The sequence below is a fragment of the Pristis pectinata genome, chromosome 1 (assembly GCF_009764475.1).
Source record: "Pristis pectinata isolate sPriPec2 chromosome 1, sPriPec2.1.pri, whole genome shotgun sequence".
NCBI classification, from domain to species: domain Eukaryota; kingdom Metazoa; phylum Chordata; class Chondrichthyes; order Rhinopristiformes; family Pristidae; genus Pristis; species Pristis pectinata.
This window is the reverse complement of record NC_067405.1, coordinates 38,492,565-38,509,539: the sequence shown is the minus strand read 5'-3', so window position 1 is coordinate 38,509,539 and position 16,975 is coordinate 38,492,565. Positions and strand designations below refer to the sequence as shown.

Sequence of the window (16,975 nt, the reverse complement as noted above, 5' to 3'; positions counted from 1 at the left end):
TGTGATTAATGAGTATCTGCTTGTGGAAAGCCCAAGAACAAAAAAATAGGGTAAAAACACAATTATCTCCTTCATAAAAATACCACCTCAATAATTACTCCAATGCCTCTCCAAGGGTGGTATGCTTGGTCTACTATTTATGATCAGTGCAATGATCCTGCACGTTTGGATTTTTTCATTTTATATTATAATTAACCAGTTTTACATTTTAAAACCCTCAAATTACAACTCAACATTTTGTGCTACTTATTAATATCAAGCCTGATATTAGAAAAATTGTGCTGAAGGTACACTTTTTCATTTGCCAGTTAAAATGGCAGTGATTAAATACTGGTTATTTTTTACTGCAGCTGCTTTCTGGACATATCCTTTGTTTCAAAATTCTGATCAGTGAAAGTACCAACAAAAACTGCTGACCTGTTTGATTTCGCATCTCTCTGCAGAAGATTCAAGGACAGTTACATGCCACTGAAGAAATGTAGCAAGTGCAAAGAAAAACATAATAAGCCATGGGCCTATTATTCAAGCTACTACTGATCACTGCAGGGAATGGTCAATAAATAAAATCATCACTGCTCCATCAAATTTTCAATTTACCATTTGGGGCAGAAAGGAATTCCTCTTTGTCACTGCTTTAATTACCAGGAGTTAATCAACAAAATACAATCTAAAAAATTTGGTTTAAAATTTAGCCTCGAAGCTAAAGTACGGAAAGATGATCCAACTTCTATTACTTTGAGCTATCAAAAAATGCAGTCAAGAACCTTGTTTGAAATAAAAAATAAAAATTAAATCTTACAATGAAATAGGAAATTTTGTGTAAATTTTGGTAAATCAGTGAAAGAACTGCCAGCTTGTAGTTTCTTTTATGATTTTGTAGTTACACTTGTCAAAGTCAAGTTTGTTGTCATATTTGTCAAGCTTTCACTGAACTATGAAGTTTTAATTTCTATTTAGTTCAACAAGATTTCATTTTGTCATCATTTCATTTCTTTTAATCAAGGGCAACTTCTTCAATGAAATTATAAAATTTAACACACACTCTTCTATACATCAACTTACTAGCCCCATAACAGATACCCAGTCTGAAATAGATAAAATTCAACAATTGATTTCCATTCCTAAAAGTTTGATAACAAATTTCAAAGTTATCATAAATGTACTTTCTTTTAAATATACCTATGAAATATGACCTGCACATTATGACAAAGAAACACAGAATGGATAATTCTTTTTTATTCTACCACATTTTAATAGATGAGCAAATCTTTATAGCAGGACACAGGAGTGAGCAATAGCAGCAAGGCAAAATATGTTCACTCAAATACAAGGGCTGAAGATCCAAGACAAAATCCAAGAATAAGCAATGCAAGCAACAAGAAATTGGAAACCAAAGTCAACTGAGTCGAAAAAAAAATCACATTAAAGAAAAAAAACTGGATCAGATTAAAGTTCAAAACCGATTGAGAGAAACCTGAAGTAGATCTTAAAATCAAGGTGAAAAGCTATAGTATAGTTATAATCAGTGAGCAGAGTCTAATAACGTCATCATACAATTCAAAGGGAGGGGTCAGAAAACAACCTGTATACACGTATAACCTTTAATATTGCTTTGCTAAAAGGTAGCACTAATTTTCAAACCAAGAATTACTGGATGCAAGATCACAAAAAGTTGTTAATGCAATCCTTCAGTAAGATAACTGATACGATGCACAGCAGAACAGTACAACACAGGAACAGGCCCTTCGGCCCACGATGACACATTTTAGGCAATATCGAGAATATATTTTGACAACTACTTATGTACATGGAAACAGACCCAAAGCCTCGCACTTTTCAAGCAAGAAAACATTTACAACAAAGTCACAAGGCAACAGTTTCCAATCCACAATTGGAGAAAGTCTGCTTAATAATTCCAGCAATAAAATTGTCCATTTAGGATCACAATTGGCTCTGCCTTTCAATATCTTCAGCAAGGTCTCTAAAAACGGATTGGCATCATTTCGGAACAATATAAATATACAAGTGACCACCTAAATTGACAACCCACACACCCGCCCAACATTCTGAACAAATAGTATCCACTGTTATTCATTGTGATGATTTGGGCCCAGAGATTTGTTCCTGTTAACAGAAGTAGGAACTTCTAAAAAGGAACTAATGCAATTATTTCTGGTACAAAATACTTATGAGTACTAGTGACAGGTTGCTCAGATAAATTACCATGGAATTATTAACACCTAAATTATTAGCTTCATAGATTTTACAGTAATGACATGTGCTCCTGTAAAATTTCCATAAAACAAAATATCATTAAACAGTGCAACCCATGTTTATTCCTTACATCTATAATGCAAAACAAGCACGTAGGGAACAAACCTCATCAAATTGTGATATTAAAATCTCTTGTGTTGCAGATATACAACAATTGAAGACATTTGGAATTACAATTCAAGCTGGGAGTGACTGTTCTGTTTCAATTCAATGACACCACTAATGGGTTCTTAGCAGCTCCATGAAATCAAGCAGCTGTCAACTCAATGCATCAGAAGAAAAAGTCATACACTCCCATAAGGAAATGAGCACATCAGGATGTTTGGCAAAACATCTGCTCCTTCATATTTCATCTGACACAACAAAAACAGCTAAACAAAGAAATACAAGCACAGCCTTGTTTTTTTTTGTTTTTAAACTCATTAACATTTTTTTAAGCAACAAAAAAGTGATTATTTACCTATAATATCATTAACACTGCAAGCAACATTCATACAAATATTTCTGATGGGTGACATAAAACTAATTATAGACAGTCTTAATGCATATTAATGTTGCTTTATTTTAGAAAATATGATTAGTGATCAAGCACAATACTGAGTTACCAACAAAATGTTGTTGTATTTTAAGCTTTAAAATGACAAATAATAAATGTTTCAAACACCTGCAGATGTACTTTGCTTATTTGGTTTAAGATGCAATATTATTTCAGAATCCATTTTTGCCCTTGTGTCAAAATGATAATTGACACCAACTGGTGTTACCAGTAGAAAAGGAAGATGAGCTTTGATATTTTTCTTGAGAAGAGGTGTGGAACCCTTATGGAATTAAATCAGAAGCACATTGCATTTCAGCTGCAAAGTTCACATTATTATTTATTTTTTTTAAAAAAAGATAAATGTGTCCACACTTCTCTTTAAAAAGGTTCTGCTTCAATTAACTAATCTTATAAATTTTGATTATTTTACTTAGTGGTTTTCAACACAAAAATGTTAGATCACAATAGCAATATTTTAAACAGTAGTAAGCAAGTCTGCTCATCTATCCTAAATGACACACACAAATTAGTATCACTTGTAAAAAAAGAGGGGAAAAATCCAACAATAATACAAAATGCAGCATTTCAAGCAACTTTGCAAAAGAAATGCAATAATGATGCAAGCAATATTTTGTTTTTCTTTGATCAGCTTATCTCCCCTGCTTAATCTGCCAAATCTTGCAGGCTTTTGTTGCATGTATAATTTAAAGCCATCTGCTGTTTGGGCTTTTGCATTTCCAAAAAAATTAACCCCAAGATCGGAGTGGGTTTATTACTAATATTCAAAGTATCCTATTACAGTGCCTTCTCTTCTCAGAACAGTAATTACATTTAATCACAATAAAAGAAGATATTCCTCCACGTCTTTAAATTTGCCCACTACAAACACTTTTAAAATAAATGGTAGCTTATAAACCACAAAACCACTTAAAAGCTCTGACAGCATTTTCAAGTTAGAACACTGATGATTCTGGCTGGCATTCCAACTTTATTTTTTTCTATTTTCTGTCAACTTACCCACAGAACTTTGTACAATGAAAAACTGAAATCTATTGTTTATAGGTGTATATATTGAGCAATACAACTTTGTTTAAACTTGCACTGATCTAACATGAGGGTACAGTCAGTAATAAGAGTATAATTTTAAAGAAATTCAAATCGAGGGAACAGCTTTGTTTTCACTGCCAATTGTGTTAAAATAAGCATTGTAATAAAAAGTTATACGTACTACTCTTTCAAAATTAATACAAATCAAAAGATAGTGATGAAGACATCACCTGAAAGACACTGTGGATGTTTTTTTTTAAAAATAAGGATGATACTAATTAATGTTTTATGTAGTTTTATACAAGGAACATACATTTCCAAAAAGACCTTACTCTGAAGAAATGTAAATGGGATTGCAAGAATCAATATTGTTCTAGGAAACGTGGGAATCTCTTCATAAGGGTACTGTATTTATAGACGTGGTTACAATTCGACTGTTCCTTTTTACTTGAGATTCGTACTCAATGGGTAATTTGCAAAATGCTTTCCCATACTTTTGTTAATCGAACGCTAAACTAAACAAAATAAAATGCCAGCACGTATTGCTGTTTAAAATATTCACATTTCCAAGGGTGTCTGCAATACGTTCAGTGGGAAGTGCTGACGCTCCAATATCCATTCCATGTTCATTTTGTAACCATATTCATACATTTATGCTAACTCAAGTACCACCGTTGAAATTGTTTTCCTTCACAAAAATAACCACAGATATTCGGTCGACAAAGAACCATCGTTGTTCTCGGTCCATAAAGTGCCCAGTTTTACGACTGGATTTAATATTAAGTCCAGCCCTAATAAAGCTTATCTGAAGTTTCTATACGGTTTCATTTTAAAAAGCTCCTGCAATTCAAGCTGCTAACAATCAGATGATGAAGGAAACAAAGTCCTTTTCAAGAATAGGATAAGAAACAAACAACTATAAACATAAGACGGGGTAAATTTCAATAAAACTTTATATGACGTCACTGACCCCGAAACGATTCCTAACTTTAGGGTGTCTTTAATTTTTTTTAAAAAAAGTCTTCCTCCAAACAAAAGGCTTTTAAAAAAAACATTACCCAAGATGGCGAAGGGTTGTTGTTTTGAAGAAAAGAAAAATGGAGGATATTGTAATATACACAAAGGGATAAATTTCAACAACTCGCCTGCAGCCGGCCTGAATAAGGAAGCAGCGAAGATACAAAGCAAGAGGGAGGGAGTGGGGCAGAGATGGAGCGGCAGGGGGAAGAGGAGCAGAGCGGCTGGACATGGACACGTAACCTTGGGGAACCAGCCAGCAGATTTCTTTTAATAAAAGAGTTATCGAATAATTGATCTGAAGGAATCGTGGTGGTGTTTGTGTGCCCGAAGCTGACGGCGAGGATGGGACGCAGCTGTGACGGGTGACACCGAGGCCGTGTCGTTTAGCCCGGCCCAACTCGCCTGGCGGCCGGACTGTCAAAGGGAGGAGGAGGAGGAGGAGGAGGAGGAGGGGGCAGTGTATGAGAGGGGGGCCTGTTTCACACCACAACCACACGCACGCACCCCCCACATCCCATCCCATCCCACCCCACCCACCCACTCCGGGACACGGGCTCTGCCAGCGTCTTGCCCGCACTCGCACCAGCTCTCAGCTTTAGCCACTCGGCCCGGGTTCTGGTTTCGGCCTCAGCGCCCGGCGGGTTGCCTGCCTGCCTGCCCGTCCAGGCCCGGGACAGGCCGCCGGCCGCAATCGAGCACCGAGTCGCGTCCGTTTGGTCCCCCCCCCCCCCCAATCTGTTTTTTAAAAAAAAACTACAGGAGAGAAAGTGGATGGTAAACAGGGTGCGAGCGCGACACAAAGCGCCCGCTCCCAGAAATAAATAAGGAAAGAAAAAACCCCACACACGATAAGGCGATTAATGGAAATTCAGTGAGAAAGGTAATGATAGATATTTTCAAAAATCTGCCGGTTGAGGTGTTTAAAAGGAAAAGTCCTACTCCGGTACACTCGCAGTTACAAAAGGATCCAATTAAAGCGACATGTAAGACAGAGACGGTTAGAGACACAAAGTGAAGAGCGAACAGGACTCAGCCTCACCGGCTGGACGTTACCGAGCAACCCGAGAGCTTCAGCGGCCCCAGCCTCCTTTCACTCATTCCCCCCACCCCTCCTCCTCACTAACATCTCAGTTATTTTTTTCTTTCCCACTTCGTGTTTATGTATTTTTTATATATATACAGAAAGAAAATGCAACTCACCTAGCTCGCGAATGTCATCGACTTCCCTTCCGGATACGTCGAGAGTTAGAGGACAGATGGTGGAATTATTTGTTAACGTTCTTGTTTTCGTTTCGAAACTTTTTTAATTGAGGCGGGAGGAGAAAGGAGAGAATTCGTTAATTCACCAGAAGCTGTGAGGGAGACCGAGACTTTTTCAGCTTCAATGCATGTGGTTCACGAACTGGTGACGTCAGGCATGGCTCAAACAATGAAACTTACTGCTACAAGAAACATTTTCCTAAATGAAACCAACAGCTATCAGCTAGCGGCAGCGAAATTAGTACATTATAGTTCTCCTTTTATCGATTCAATCAACGGCAAGATTTCTTTTTAAATATACTTCTTGATTTTCTAAGGATTATTTACTATATTGAGGACACGTGAGAAATGCACAGCCGAGTAATTCATTATAAAAGCTTCTCATCCTTTTTTTTGCAGGCGATGCGAATGTCAGCTCAGCTTTACCGCGGTCATTTGTAACATAAGTGCAAGTACAATGATTGCAATCCATGCACGCACACATGGGAAAGATGTGGAATATAACTATTCAAATCGTGAGTCTTTGAAAGAAAACATCTTGTGTGGAAATCTTTGTATTCATTTGGAGGTACATGGGCTAACATTTAAAAATGCTGGAAGAACGGATTGTTCTGTAAAATAAACGAAGTGTTCAATTGGTTATTCGGTATTAATTATTTTGATCATAACTGACCAAAGGATCTGCAGTAGACAGCTGCGCTGTGCTTGCAGTTATTGATTTTTCACTGCTACATTCCGGGAATACAAATTTGATCGCTTCGGTATAACGGGTAGTAATTTTATCAAAACTAGAAAACAAAACATTTAACTTGAATGGAATACAAATCGTCTTCACTGCCATCAGAAAGATGGAATACTTGCGAAACCCCATAATTTGGAAATGTTTTCACTTAATTATTGGATTAATGATTTTTATTTACAACTTTTATTTTCATTAACCAAAATATTTCGTTGCTATGTAAGACTTTCGTGTTTATTTTGACGTTTCCGGCTTTTGCTTGTAAATTAACTATTTTGTTAGTGAAAGTATGCAGACAGAATGTTTTTCCCTCATTAAAAATAGGAAGCTAAATCAGTGACCGTAACTTGAGTTACATTTGCAGGAACAAAACAAATTCGAATTCAACCATAAATAAATAAGGAATGTAATATTTTATGAGTGTTAACAGAACTTCAGTATTTTGTAGAAGGTATTGTTGGATGTTAAAAGTATAAAGTACAGGCAATAAAACTTGTAAGTGTATTTTAACATTAAATCAGGGATCTCCTGAATTCTAATGTTAGTTTTTGTGCTACAATAGCAACTTTGGACAAAGTATTATCATAAGAAATGCATTACTCCCACAATGCTCGTCTGAAAACAAGATACAGTCAATATAACGTTTCTATTGTGTTTGGTCAGAAAATATAAGTTTTAAGTGTTTGTAAATTATTTACTACAGTAAATGATGCTACGTATGAAGATTCCTATATAACTACTATTGAAAAGTAACAAGTGGGTTATGATTACATCATGATTAATCAAAACTGTGATATATTCTATTTATTGGCAATGTAGTAGATTTTCATACCTTGCAAAAGCAACTAATTCTATTATATATATATGTTTCAAATAAATAAAAGTTAATTTGTGGATCACTGATATCTTTTTCCAAATCAAATGATCATTCTTTTATTATTCTTCACAAATAAGTAAAGAATATCCATTCAGTTTATGTGTGGTTCAATTCAGCCAAAGTAAGTTGTTTTATTATAAAGTGGTATTTCCAATCCATTTTTTAGTTATTAGTGATATGTAGATATAATAGTATAAATAGTGGATAAAAAAAACAAAATAAGACTAGAAGGAAGTGTTACTTGTGCTCTCATAATGGTGTGGCATGTTTATCCAGCAGGTAATGCTGAGTTAGGGAGAGAAAATCAACCAAGGAACTTTTTTTTTCCCCCAAAGTGTATGGGTGTGGATGTTTTGTGAGGACAGGATTATTTCTCCATGATATAACATCCCATTGACAGTTATAAACAAGGTTTACACCTGGCTTGGATGAGAGTGCCTGCTGGCTATACAACTATATTCCAGCAGGCTTTCATCAGTATCTTCAGGGAAAAAAAACAGGAGGGAGAAAATGAGCAAAGTAATGTACATTTTAAAAATGTTACAGAAGCAAAGTGTTACGAAGGTGCAGTCATACAAAAACAAAATAGGAACCAAACCATAAAAATTAAATCTCAAGGAGATAATAGTTTTTTTTGCCAAGAATCCAAAGCAGCAGAAGTGAGGACCAGTCATACCAGAAGGTCAGTCTAGTTAGCTTTACAACTGTTTCCAGTTTCCATGCAATTGCAAAAGCAGTTTTGCTCCAATTTTTGAACTCTCCCACCACTAACATACCACTATTTTCAGATACCCAAATACCTTTTCTAAATTAATTCTGAAACAGGGCTACAGCATGAGGCAAGGCAAGTCCCCAGTGCCCTCAAGGCATCACCATTGGGAAACTTGAACCAAACACAAATTAGATGCATTGACTCTAAATAGTCTTTCACACTGCACTCAGTGTGTGCCTGTACCAACAGCACAATGGAGCAGAATTTCACTGTTATCATTACTGTAAATTTAATCCTCAAACTAAACATATTTATCCACACTTAAGTGTTGTAATTAACACAAATTTAACTTTTCCACAGAATCTCTTCCAGATCTAATTTTGTTTTTGTATCCTTTAGTTCTAGGATCAGTGAGAGTAAAATGACCTGCTTATATTTTAGATTATACAAACTCTCATTTTCAAATATAGACATCATGCTTTACTCTTAACTATTTCTCCAAGAAAGTAATGTTCAATTCTTCATGACTTAAAATAAAATCCTAAATAATCCTTGCTTAATTGTTTTTCAAATGACTTTCAATCTTGTTTTGATGACAAGGTGTCTAAAATTGTTCTGCATTTTTATCAATAAATTGTACAGACTTGGTCACTTATTTCACCTTGTAACAGCTTAAAACATTTGTTTCACTACTTTTACCATTCAGAAGAAAGTTCATCGACCTAAAACATTAACTCTGTTTTCTTTCCACAGATGCTGCCAGGCCTGCTAAGTATTTCCTGTATTATTGCTCCATGTTGAGTCCACATTTTCAGTAAATGTTCAATAATCAGATTTGTTTTTTTCTTATTTTGCTAATGATATCTATTTGTTGCATACAATTTCATGCTTCCTGCTTCGAAGTTCAGGATTTTAATTTCTTTAGAAAAAATCTCTATTGCAATGAATACATAGAACTATAGAAATGACTTTAACAATGAACAGCAGTTTGGTGGGTGGGAGGGGGAATGGTGTGAATTCCCATGGATATAATAGTAACCTAAAACTAAGAAAAAAGGACAATAAGTGACAAAAAGAAATGAAGTATAAATACTTAAGAACCAGAAATAGATATACAAAGTGATTCAATATATGATTTTTAAAAAATAGGGATAATGAAAAGTGGAGGGAAAATGGAATGTATTTAAAGTGAAGAATTAGATGCAATGGGATAACAGAAATATAGCTGCAGACAGATTGGCAACTAAATATTGCTGGCAATGATACAAAAGGAAAAAAACAGTAAGGTTGCTGTGTTCGTCAGAAACCATTGCAGGACATAATTAAAAAAGAAATGTTCTGTATAAATAGACAGGAAGGATAGGAAAAGATTGGTCACATTAGGGATGTACCATGAACCAGCAGAAAGGAATTGGGGGAAGAAATAAATAGGAATGCATATAACAAGAATAAAGAGATAACAAATAGAATGAGAGCTGATCTAATTGAAACTTACAAAAGGATCAACAACATTAATGCAGGGAAGTTGTTTCCGCTCACTAAGGAGCCCAGAACCAGGAGTCACACTCTCAGGACTAAGATGAGAAGAAATTTCTTTGTTCAGATGATCGTGAATCTTTGAAATTATCTTTCCTGGAGGGCCGCAGAGACTCAATCATTGTGTTAATCCAAAACAGAGATTATTAGATTTTTCAGTATTAAGGAAACCTAGGGGTCTGGGGATATTGCAAGAAAATGGTACTGAGGTAGAAGATCAGCCATGATCTTGATAACTGACAGAGCAGGCTTGAACCTCCTCCTGCTCTTAATTCTTGTATTTGTACATTTTTACAGAAAAATAAATATTTCAATTATCGTGGGATTTTAAATTATTAGGAAGTAATGTAATTTCGGCAGAAACTTAGGCTATCATTTAGTAGTTAATCAAAATGCATATTCATTTGTTGATCAATGGACAGTGCATAATGTAACATTTCCAATTCTTGCTACAGGTAAAAAAATAAACAACTCTGAAAAAATGCATAGGGTTCAAGAGATTCTAACTTACCAAGAACTATTGTCCATATCATTTCTTAACCCAACATAATAATCAGTGATTTATATAGGGTCTCTGTTTTAATTTTGTTCAGGTTGCATTTCATGACCTCCCATTGACATTGTAAACTACTTATTTGAGTTGTTACCATTTTTTGCAATTACAGCAGCAGAGCCTGGACCTGAGGACCAACCAACCACTTGACTCTGCTCAGATGGGAGAAGCTTCTGCTCCTGTTATATTTTATTTGCATTTGTTACAAAGAGCTGCACAGGTTTGGCAGTGACCAAACACTCAATGGACAACACAAGTAGTCTCTTGCCAAGAGCACTACATCTGATGCATAGGAACTAGTACAACAGACGGCATTCTCCTCACTAAAATAGAATAGGCAAGGTGCAAAAGCAGAATTTTAACTACTTAAAGGGAAATTATAGCTTTTTTTTAACAAATAAAGAGAAGAAATCTCAAACCTTTTGACCTAGATATGGAAATCTTCTGTGTCCATCACAGAAAATGGTTTTCAACCAATTCAATTCACTCTACATGAAGAAATGCTTGAATGTATAAGACACAAGTATGACAATAGATCCAAACATCACAACATAGTAGTGAAAATTTGTGCTCCGGAACTAGTCACTCATCCAGCCAAGATGTTTCAATACAAGAGCAACATTAGCATCTATCCAACAACTTAGAAAACTGGTAAATGTTATCCATAAAAGAATGCCAGACAGATTGAATCTGGCCATTAACTGCCACATCATTCTACATTCACTCATCAGCAAAGTGATGAATGTTGTTGTCAATAGAGTTCCCAAGAGGCACATCCCAGCAACCTGCTCAGTTTGGGATCATCAGGATCATTCACAATTGGATCTAAAATCTCATTGCAGCCTTTGTTCCCACATGGATGAAAGAGCTGAATTCCAAAGATTAGATAAACTTGACAGCCCTTTACATCAAGATAGGATTTCATTAAGGGGATCCTAGAAATGAGAGAGAATATGTAAACTTGCTGAAGTCAGACCAAACACATTGATGGAGTTCCAAAAACCACAACTATTTCAGCCTCTGGACAGTCCTAGGCTCAACCAGCTTCAATCACTTCATTGCAAGGTCAGAAGTCAAGATGTTCAGTTCCCTTTTGCAACTTCCAAGATAATGAAATAGTTCCTGCCTCCGTCCAATAGGATGGGCAACATTCAGTTTTTCGGTTGATAAGTGGCAAGAAATATTTGTGGCAGAGAAGGAACAGACAATCATTGTTTCCAACAGGAGAGAGTCTAACTAACTTTGCTTGATATTAAATAGCATTACCATCAGAGAATTTATCACCATCAGCATCTTGGGACCTGACCAGCCAGATGAATATGATAGCTGTAAGAGCTGTTCAGATGCCAGGTCTCCAGGGAAGAATGGCTCACCTCCAGACCCCACCTCCCCCCCTCCCCAAAACCTTTCCAGCAAGACATGTCAGATCCTTGATTGAATTCTCTCCTTTTGCCTGGGTGAATGTAGTTCCAACAGGACTGAACTACCTAATACTATCCTGGACAAAGTAGCATGCTTATTAGTCCACCAATCTAAACATTGCTCCAGGCACTATATTGTAGCTACAATATATACCACCCACAAAATAAAATGCTGCAACTTATCAAATTTCATCAGCAGCCTCCAACCTCTGCTGCCTACAAAGTTAAGGATAGCAGGCACATAGGAACAGCACAACCTGTATGCTCCCATCTTGAATTTTGTGTGAGGGGGAAAAAAACAAAAACTGGATGGCATCACCAGCTTCCCAAATACTTTCTGCCAATATATTCTGAGGCTGAGATGGTCGTGGTTGTTGACAGCTTGGCCTCCTGAAGTCATTCTGATTTCCCATTGGCTTCAATGGATTGATACCTTAAGGAAAATTGGGACAGATGAGCAAGAGCTTGGTCAGAAAATGGGATTTCAACAATGATTTAAAAGGAGGAAAGAAGGAGGAATTGTTCCTTTTTTTGCACTATTTATTTATTTTGCAATTTATTGTTTTTATTTCTTTGCACTGTACTGTTGCCACAAAACAACAATTTCATGTCATATAAGACAGTAATAATAAACGTGATTCCAATTCTGAGAGGTGGAGATATTTAGAGAGGGTGATCCAGAGCTTGGGGTCTTGCCAGCCAATAGTGAAATGATGAAAAACAATGATGCAGTGGAACAGTGGGACTGTCACATTGTTTGCCATTCCCTGCATTGTGTGAAGGTATTAAATAGCTAGTTTAGTAATTGCTACTTGCAAAGTGTATGAAACCAGGGAGGACGTGAGGACAAACTTTTTAATACAGAGGGTGGTGACAACAGAATCAATCAGGGTTTCACAAACAAATTTGATCAAGGAATCACAAGAAAGTTGCAGCACAAATAAAGGCCTTTGACAAGTCCATGCTGGCTCAGAACAAAAGCAATCCAGCTACTCCTACTCTTCCACTCTCTCCCCACAGCCCTGCAAACTGTTTCTTTTTACCTACTAAGCCAGCTCCCTTTGAATGAACTATTAAATCTGACTATTATAGATCTTGCCAAACACTAACCACTTTGGAAAAATCCTTGTGTGACTTCCATTTATTTTTTGCCAATCACCTTCCATCTATGTCCTTTGGTATTTGACACTTTGAGTCACACAACACAGAAATTGTCCATTTGGCCCATCGAGCCCTTGCCAAAAATCAAACACACACTTATACTAATTCCATTTTATTCTTCCCACATTCCCATCTACTCACCCAGGTTCTACCATTCACCTACACATTAGGGGTAGTTTACAGCAGCCATTTAACCTATCCTCATATCGTTGGAGTGCGGGAAGAAACCAGACCACCCGGAGGAAATCCACGGTTTGTTTTGCACTAATGTCTTGTTTGGCACACTTTTTGTTTCTCTTCACTGTCTTGTATAATTTATATATTATTTATATTCTGTGTGTTGCCTGAACATACGTGCTTGTGATGCTACTGCAAGAAAGTTTTTCATTGTACCTGTACCTCACTGTACTTGTGTACATGACAATAAACTCAACTTAACTTGATGTGGTCACAGGGGAACATGCAAACTCCACAAAGATAGCACCTGTTAGGATTCAACCTGGTCACTGGAGCTGTGAAGCAGCAGCTCTACTGGCTGCATCACTGTCAACAAAACAAATTCTCTTTACCTGGACCCTTTGTGTAAGATTATTGTAAATGGCTGCTTGATAGTTGGCATAAACTTGGTGAATTGAAGTGCCTGTTTCCATACTGTATGACTCTATAATCTATGTGCTTGTGATGCTGCTGCAAGCAATTTTTTTATTGTTACTGTACCTCACTGTATTTGTGCACGTGACAATAAATTCAACTTAACTTGACTTGACTTGACTTGACTTCACCTGCCACAGGTCTGCCCTTTCTATCACCTTGTCTGTACACCTCTGAAGTCTATACACTTCCAAGTTTCAAGACATCTATAGGTTTTGAAACCTTAAGCTTTACATCTAAATCATTAACAGAAAAGCAGTGCTCTTGGTACCAACCCTGAAAAACTCCACTATACATCTGCCAACAGTCCAAAAATTAACTGTTCATTACTATTCTGTATCCTATTACTTAGCCAAATTTCTACTAATGCTGCCGCAGACATTTTTGTACTAAGCAGTACTTTATCAAATATTTTCTGAAAGTTTGTAACTACCTGTTGAACTGCACTTCCCTTGTCCACCCTCTCTGTTAGCTGCTCAATAAAGCTTCAGGTTAGTTAAATGTAATTTGGTTTTAATAAATCTATCTTGGCTTTCTCTAATCAGTCTACACATCTAAGTGACTGCTAATTCTATGTCTGTATTATTTTTAAAAGTAACCACCCCCTCCCCACCCGCCCACACACACATACAGCATAAAGTGAATGGCCTGTAGTTGCTGAGTTATACCTACACCCTTTTTTGAACAAGGATGTAACATTTATAATTCTCTCGACCTCAAGGACCACCTGTGTATCCACAGATGTATAAAATATTATGCAACAAACAAAATGCTGAAGCAGCAGGTCAGGCAGCATCTGTGGAGGGAAATGGACAGTCAATGTTTTGGGTAGAGACCCTTCATATGGCCAAGGCCTCTGCAATTTCCATTCTTACTTCCCTCAGTAACCCAGGATGCATCCCATCATGACTGGATTATTTATCCACTTCAGATAGAACTAGTATTCCTAATACAGGCTCTTCATCAATTTTTAGCTCATCCGGCATCAGAATTAAATCTTCATTTGCAGCATTGCCCTCTGCCTTCAAGAGTAGATATTCTGTTTGGACTCTGATCACCTATACCTCTGACATGCTTACAGAAAATGTTGAATTCCCTTTTATGTTTTCCACCAAGTCTTTTCTCATTCACTCTTTTTGCCCATAAAAGGCAGAGAGTAGTGGTCGATGGGACTTATTCTGGCTGGAGGTCAATGACAAGCGGTGTTCTGCAGGGATCTGTACTGGGACCTCTGCTGTTTGTGACGTACATAAATGACTTGGATGAAAATGTAGAAGGGTGGGTTAGTAAGTTCGCAGATGATATGAAGATTGGTGGCGTTGTGGATAGCATAGAAAACTGGCAAAGGATACAGCAGGATATAGATCAGTTGCAGATATGGACAGAGAAATGGCATATGGAATTGAACCTGGCCAAATGTGAAGTGTTGCACCTTGGCAGATCAAATGCAAAGAGACAGTACACTGTTAATAGCAAGACACTTAGTGGTGTTGATGAGCAGAGGGATCTTGGGGTCCAAGTTCATAGCTCCCTGAAAGTGGCTACGCAGGTTGATAGGGTGGTAAAGAAGGCATATGGCATGCTTGCCTTTATTAGTCGAGGCATTGAGTTCAGGAGTCAGGAAGTTACGCTGCAGCTTTATAAAACTCTAGTTAGGCCACATCTGGAGCATTACATTCAATTCTGGTCACCCCATTGTAGGAAGAATGTAGAGACTGTGGAGAAGGTGCAGAAGAGGTTTACCAGGATGCTGCCTGGATTAGAGGATGTGCGAGAAGGAGAGGTTGGACAAAATGAGGTTGTTTTCTCTGGAGCGCCGGAGGCTGAGGGGAGATCTGATAGAGGTTTATAAGATTATGAGAGGCATAAGCAAAGTAGACATCCGGTATCTTTTTCCCAGGGTTGAAATGTTTAATACCAGAGAGCATGCATTTAAGGTGAGAGGGGGTAAGTTGAAAGGAGATTTGCAGGGCAAGTTTTTTTACACAGAGAGTGGTGGGTGCTTAGAATGCGCTGCCTGGGGTGGTGGTGGAGGAAAATATGATAGGGCCGCTCAAGAGGCTCTTAGATAGGCACATGAATGTGCAAGAAATGGAAGGACATGGACATTGTGTAGGCAGAAGGGGTTAGTTTAGTTAGGCATTGGATTACTAATTTAGTTAGTTTGGCACAACATTGTGGACTGAAGGGCCTGTTCCTATGCTGTACTGTTCTATCTCCTATCTTGCTTTCATTTTTTCCGCTCCTCTGAACTTTGTATAAACAGCCTGATTCTTATTCATCACCCTGACCTATTATGTACCTTTTACTCTCTATCTCTTTGGTTATCCAAGGAATTCTGCTTTTAAATGCCCAATCCTTCTTCATCATTGGATTATATCTGGACTACTGTATACCTCAATCATCTTCTTCTAAAGACCTCCCTTTGTTCAATAACAGTTTTGCATGTCAGTTTTCAATTCCAATTTAGAGTCATACAGCATGGAAAGAGGCCCTTAGGCCCAACTCATCCATGCCAACTGTGTTGCCCAGCGAGCTAGTCTTATCTGCCTGCATTTGGCCCATAGCCCTCTTAATTCCTTTCCTATCCATGTACTTATCTTGATGGCTTTTAAATGTTGCTAATGTGCCCGCCTCAACCACTATTTCTGGCAGCTCATTCCAAATACTCACCACCCTTTGTGTGAAGAAGTTGTCCCTGATGTCCCTATTAAATCTATCGCCTCTGACCTTAGACCTATGCTCTCTTGATTTTTGCACCCCCTCCCTGGGAGAAAGACTGTGTGTCTTCACCCTGTCTATGCCCCTCATGATCTTATATACCTCTATCAGGTCACCCCTCAATCTCCTACGTTCCAGGGAATAAAGTCCTAGTCTACGCAACCTCTCCTTGTAAATCAGGTCCCCAAATCCAGGCAACATCCTGATAAATCTTTTCTGCACTCTTTCTAGTTTAGTAACATCTTTCCTACAATAGGGTGACCAAAATTGTACACAATACTCCAAGTGCTGCCCCACCAATGTTTTATATAACTGCATCATAACTTCCCAACTCCTATACTCAGTGCCCTGATTGGCAAAGGCCAGCGTGCCAAACACCTTCTTCACCACCCTTTCTACCTATGACACCTCTTTCTGCAAACTGTGCACTTGCACTCCTAGGTCCCTCTGTTCCATGATACTGCC

General features: G+C 37.5%; 1 protein-coding gene across 16 annotated transcripts in view; it reads right to left on the bottom strand.

Moving 5' to 3' along the window:
- The window catches only part of baz2ba (bromodomain adjacent to zinc finger domain, 2Ba), a 227,068-nt gene extending 220,524 nt beyond the window's left edge, over window positions 1-6,544 (bottom strand). For 15 of the 16 annotated variants that reach the window (XR_007955976.1, XM_052011471.1, XM_052011509.1 and 12 more), the window contains exon 1: window positions 6,080-6,544. The gene's annotated coding sequence lies outside the window, so the exon portion shown is untranslated. Of the gene's footprint in view, window positions 1-5,462; window positions 5,593-6,079 lie in introns of those variants that run through there. The other variant, XM_052011479.1, reaches the window with a different exon arrangement.
- Between the last annotated feature and the right edge of the window lie 10,431 nt (window positions 6,545-16,975).